The sequence below is a fragment of the Microtus pennsylvanicus genome, chromosome 17 (assembly GCF_037038515.1).
Source record: "Microtus pennsylvanicus isolate mMicPen1 chromosome 17, mMicPen1.hap1, whole genome shotgun sequence".
Classification (NCBI taxonomy): domain Eukaryota; kingdom Metazoa; phylum Chordata; class Mammalia; order Rodentia; family Cricetidae; genus Microtus; species Microtus pennsylvanicus.
Window position 1 is genome coordinate 37,104,239 of NC_134595.1, and position 6,000 is coordinate 37,110,238.

Below are 6,000 nucleotides of genomic sequence, written 5' to 3' on the forward strand. Positions count from 1 at the left end.
TATGTGTATCGGCATGAGGCTGTGACTTACTGGTAAGGATCCAGCATCTGTCTCCTTGGACAATTACATGACATCTCTTTGATTCCACCTATTTTCTCTATATATCTCTGTTTGAATTTCCCACCTGGCTTTACTCAGATAAGCTATTGGCTTAAACAGTTTTATTCATTAGCCTATAAAAGCAACACATATACAGAAGGACATCCCACATCATCTCCCCTTTTCTGTCTAAATAAAAAGTAAGGTTTTAACTTTAACATAGTAAAATTACATATAACAAAACAGATATCAAGTGAGAATTACAATTTCAATATTTAGTCTATTTGTATCTGGCAAAATTAAAGAAAACATTCTATCATCTATTTTTTCCTTGTGAGTCCAAAGTTTCATGTCTAATTTATCTTTTATCATAACTAATAAAAACTTTAACTATCAATCTTCAACTCTTCAAAGACCCCAGAAGGATATACTATTACCTAAGTAAACAAGAAGTGCATTGTATGCAACTTCCAAAACTCTGGAATTGACAGAGACCTCTTACTTCCTGGACAGTCACCCAAAGTTCTTCTGTAACATTGGGGCATCCATCTTCGGCCTACAGGCCCATAGTATCCAGCAGACTTTTATATGAAGCAGGAAATTTGAAGATCTATTCTGCCTATATTGGCAGTTTGTCAGTCACTTTCTTCTATGTCCTGCAGAATGTCTGGCAGTATCTTTGGTGGAGCAGGAACCCTGAAGTACTGCCTTACCTTCTTTTGGCAAGTTCAGCAATCATTTTTCTGTAGATCTGGCATGTCCAGTTTATACAGCATATCCTAAAGCAGTCCAGACAAGAGCAGTTTCTCGTGCAAATGGCTAGCCTTGTCAAACTGAAAGCAAATTCCATAACGGGTATCTCCAGTGCCCATCAACCTCTCTGAAGTATTGATGTTGCCAGAAACAGACACGTCTCATTGTCGAGAAAAGTCTAAGTTCTTAAAACATTTTAAATGCTATATTCTGTAGGTCTTTGGAGTTCTGAAGATTATCTATCTAACTGAAATATATCTCTATATATCCAGAAAACATAATTAACATAATTAAAATTTTGGTCATTACAGATAACTATCTATTAATCTGTATTTCTTAACTATGCATTACATTTAAAAATGAGCTACATAAACATAATACCTTAAGCAAGAGTAGAAATATATATGTTTAAATACATAGTATAACAAAATTGACTTTAAATTTGTATCAATAAACCAAAATCCATACCAATGTATTCATTTCTATATCATATCCCCCTTAGTTTCTTTAGAAATTGGCTGTGACCATTAAGCACTTATAATCAGCCCCCTTTAAATGAAAACAAACATTTATAAACAATCATTTGGGGAATTTGGGCATTATTTTCTTCAAACTGCTTCCTGCTGTTTGTTGGACAAAGTATTTTTAGGGTTCACAGAGACCTTTTGGGGATCATGTTTCATCAAACCACATTAGCCTGGGAAGAATCCATACATTCTCATCTTCTGTGGGAACAAAAGCAGAACCTCTTTTCCATAATAACATATCCTTAGACCCAACTTTTGAAGTCAAGATACCTTTAAAATATATGTGTTGGTTTAGCTTAACAGCCCCCAGAATCAAATGTCTCTCTGCAGCCAAAAAATTCAAAGAAAACACAATAATATGCATAATCTAGATTCTCTGTGTATTTTCCATCTTTACGTGGCTTATTTTTCTTTACTCCCTTAATCTATGACTGTCTGTACTTTTACTGTTCCTAAAGACTTCTTTTCATAACCGTCTATACTCTTTTTCTTCTCTCTCTCAAGCCTACATACATTTCTCCAACACTGTGATCCATTCAGAGGTCTTTTTTATTTGAATTTGTCTTTATTGCATATCGTAATCATTTTCTGACCAGGAGCACTTTTTAAAATACTAACTGGCATGGTTAGGACTGAGGCTGCTTTGCCTTTTGAACCTGCTCAGTCAAATAAGGCAGAGGTCTATTCACCACCAGCTCCGTGAGCCATGCTCACTGCCCCAGCTTCAGGAACACAGCAGGTCTATGTTGCCATTAAGCAACTAGTAGCAGCTGCTCACAAATCCTGTTTAAGTGCAGAACCTCCCAAAAGAGCCAGAGTTCATGCTGGCAACACAAACCAGGAAGTCTTTCTGTAAAGAAATTTGCCATTTTTGCCATTAAAGCTGAGTAAGAAAACCTCTTAAAGGAGCCATGCCACTGTTTGACACCAGCAAACAGAACCTGTCTGAAAATATGCTGCTACCAAGAAACTGTGCTTATCTCTGTTCTTTTGTGTCTAGAATTCCTTCACAAGCTCTCTCAGGTTTTATATGGATGTAGTTGTCCATGTTGGCACCATGTTGTAGGTAGACTGCTCATTTAGTTCCTCACCTCCCTGACCCGAATAATCACACAAAAACTATACTAATTACAATACTGTTTGGTCAATAGCTTGAGCATATTTCTAGCTAGCTCTTACATCTTGAGTTAACCCATTTTTATTAATGTGTGTATCAGCATAAGGCTGTGGTTTACCAGGTAAAATTCTGACTGGAGTCTGTCTCCTTCAGCAGCTACATGGTGTCTCTTTGACTCCCCCTACTCTCTCTAAATAGCTCTGTTTGGATTTCCCACCTGGCTTTACTCTGCTAATCTATTGGCCAAAACAGCTTTATTCATTAGCCAATAATAGCAGCACATATACAGAAGAATATCCCACATCAAAAGGAATAAACAGCCAGGCGGTGGTGACGCACACCTATAATCCCAGTACTCGGGAGGCAGAGGCAGGCGGATCTCTGTGAGTTCGAGACCAGCCTGGTCTACAAGAGCTAGTTCCAGGACAGGCTCCAAAACCACAGAGAAACCCTGTCTCGAAAAACCAAAAAAAAAAAAAAAAGGGATAAACAGCCAGATGTCTGATCACAAAACCTGAACCAAATGTGGAAACAAAAAGGAGAATCCAATCAGAGGGCTTGAAGAGTATCCAAGGAAAGAGAGTGCACACCAAGGCCCCCATAGAAATAAAACAACCCCTAGGGAGCTGCACAGGGTTCTCAGAGGTTGGAATTCAAGGTATAGCCAGAAATAATAGGGGTCAGCCACAAGGGTATCAAGTGTCCAGTCAGGACTGACTTCATTTGAGGCTGTTGAAGGTCCTCAAAGTTTTTTTAAGAGGCATATGAACTGAGTAGATTTATCTTCTAGAAAGATCTTTCTGGCAGCAGAGTGTATGGGAGATTGAAGGCAAAGACTTGAGGCAGCCATCATGTAGGAAGAAAGGAGACAGAGGAGGAGGTGCTGAACACCATTCTAAATGCTTCATAGAGACTCCTCTGGTCCCCTTAACAGCCATGTGCAGTAGGTGTTCTCATTGCGCCCATTGTATAAATGGCAAAACTAAGACCGATGGAGATCAAATTGCTTGCTGTGAGTTTATAACCAGTTAGTGGATTCTATTCAGCCACCCCAGCTCTGGAACCCACAACTGTTGCATAACTAACTACTGATGTAGTTTAGGAGAGAGGATGAAGTGTTGCCTAACCCTGTCAGCAAAGGTGGTGTAGAGAAGATAGGCAAGAGGGAAGGGGAAGAAGAGCAGGGGAAACGTGAGGTGAGGGCGCACACGTCGCCAGCTGGGGCAGAGGCGCAGGTAACAGAACAGGCGTCAGGAGAGAGCGTGGCAGAGCGAGAAGAGCAGTTCTCAAACCATGGATTGTCACCCCCAGGAGGTGACTTACCAGAGAGCCTGCATGTCAAATATTTACACTATGATTCATAACAGTTATGAAGTAGCAACGAAATAATTTTATGGTTGGGGTCACCACAACGCAAGGAACGGTACTAAAGGGTCGCAGCGTTAGGAAGGCTGAGAACCACTGCTCTAGGGTGTTGTACATACTGAGTTTGCAGCATCTGGGGAGCTTAAGGGAGACTCCAGGTAATCATCACACACAACGTTGGGACTTAGGAGAGAAGCTGGGAACGCAGGTGCTAATGACGTTGACCGGTGGTACTAACTGAAGCCACAGAGGTAGGTGGACTCACCACAGAGAGCTGACAGAGAAAGACAAAAAGGTCCAGGTAAGACATCCAGGAACAGCCATCTGGGACAACTTTTAAGCAGTGAAAGACCCCCAAGGTGGGCTGCCTTTCAGTCTGGGGAGACCCTCCCAAGGAACAGCGAGGCCACCCGTACGGATGCAACAGCAAGAGGTTTATTGAGTTAACACAGGTACCTGCGGGCAACAAGTCTTTCGGAGGACTTGCGCACCTTCAGGTTGGAGCAGTGGGTTTTTTATAGGGTAGGGAAGCAGAAGCGCGGGAACAGAAGCGAGAGGCATAGTTACAGGGTTCTGATTGGGCAATTTGAATAAGGCTCGGGTTCAAACTGAGTACAGTTCTGTGGTTTCCAAGAAATCAGATATGCATGCTGACTCGGCCCATCTAGGGTACAACTCTTCTTCTGGACCCCAAGTACCCTGCTGGCAGTCCAGATGGTTGACCATAGATATCTTGCCTAGCTCAACGCCCCTGCCCCTAAGCTGGCCAACACCCTTATCTCTAAATTGAACTCCCCTGTCCTAGCTTTCAGTTATATTGCTCAAAAATTCAAGCCTTGTAAAATAGCGTTATTGCTGCTGCTAACTTAATGCTGCTAAGTAGGGGTCTTTCAGCAGCAAATGACACCCAGAGAAAGTCGGGGTAAATGATCAAAGATGAGAAGATTTGAACAGTCACTGAAAAGGTACGAGCCCTTATACACTAACATAGGATATGTCTATGACACTTTGTGAAGGTGCAAGACAATACAACTAATAAAATATTATCTTTATTGAGGAAAAAAGGAAAGAAAAAACACATTTGTATTTATATGGAAAAATCTGGAAAGATATACACTCAAAGATATCTGTCGTGGGGCTTAGCAGTTAAGAACACTTATTCTTGGAAAGAAGCTGAGTTTAATTCCTAGCACCTATCTGGTGGCTCACAACCATCTATGACTCCAATTCCCTGGAATCCAACATCCTTGTCTTACCTCCAAGGGCATCAGGAAGGCATGCGTGTGATGCACATACATATATGCAGACAAAATAGTTACATGTATGGATTTTTTGTACAATATGGAGTAGCTTAAGATAGGGTATAGCCTGGTCTCAGCAATGTGGATGGTAGTCACCATGGGAAAAGATGAGCGGAGAGAAAGTTCCAGGTTCTATGTATGCGCTTGTGTATTGCTTGTCTCATTTTGAGGCTGCTTGTCTTGAGATACTCTTTTGCCAACACAAGAACAATTTAACTGAAGGAAAAAGGTTGCCAGGCACCCTCCCCACCAGCCAACCCATGCCTTACTGGTCCCCATTCACAGAGTAGGAAAAGAAACCCTCTGGAGCGGCAAATAAGAGGCAGGGAAGTACGGTGAGCAACTGTGGAAAGGAAGGTGGCATAACAGAGGCAAAGGGTTCTGAGACACAGTGAGAAGGACTAAATTCAGGGTGAAGGGGAGAGCCAATTGTGCCAGAAGGCAGATTCTCAGCGGGGGAGATGGCCTCGGGTCCCCCGGCAGGGCAGGGGCTCACGAGAAACAGAAGTACCCGTTCTCTTGCTGACCCTGAGAGGAAGGAAGGAAGTGTGCGTGCAAGTTCAGACAAGTCCACCAGTGGGGTCTGGGGGTGCCCACATCTTCCTTGTTAAAAAAAAAAAGAGGCATAGTCTGGGAAGGAAGCTGACTTCTGCCTTCAGATTGGCAGTCTCCTCCAGAAACCATCGGAAGACATGAAAAGCCCAAAGGCTTCCCGCAGAATCCCCAGTTAGAACCTGAGCCTGAAGTCAGAGTCCCAGAACAGATTAGCTACTCCTCTGTAGGACACCTCCCTCGGGGGTGGGACATTTGGTCCCAAGGGCCTCCAGGACTTCCCCATCGGTAGCCCAGGTCGGAAGCTTCCCCATCACAGCGGCTTCACTTGCTGCCGGTCCAACAG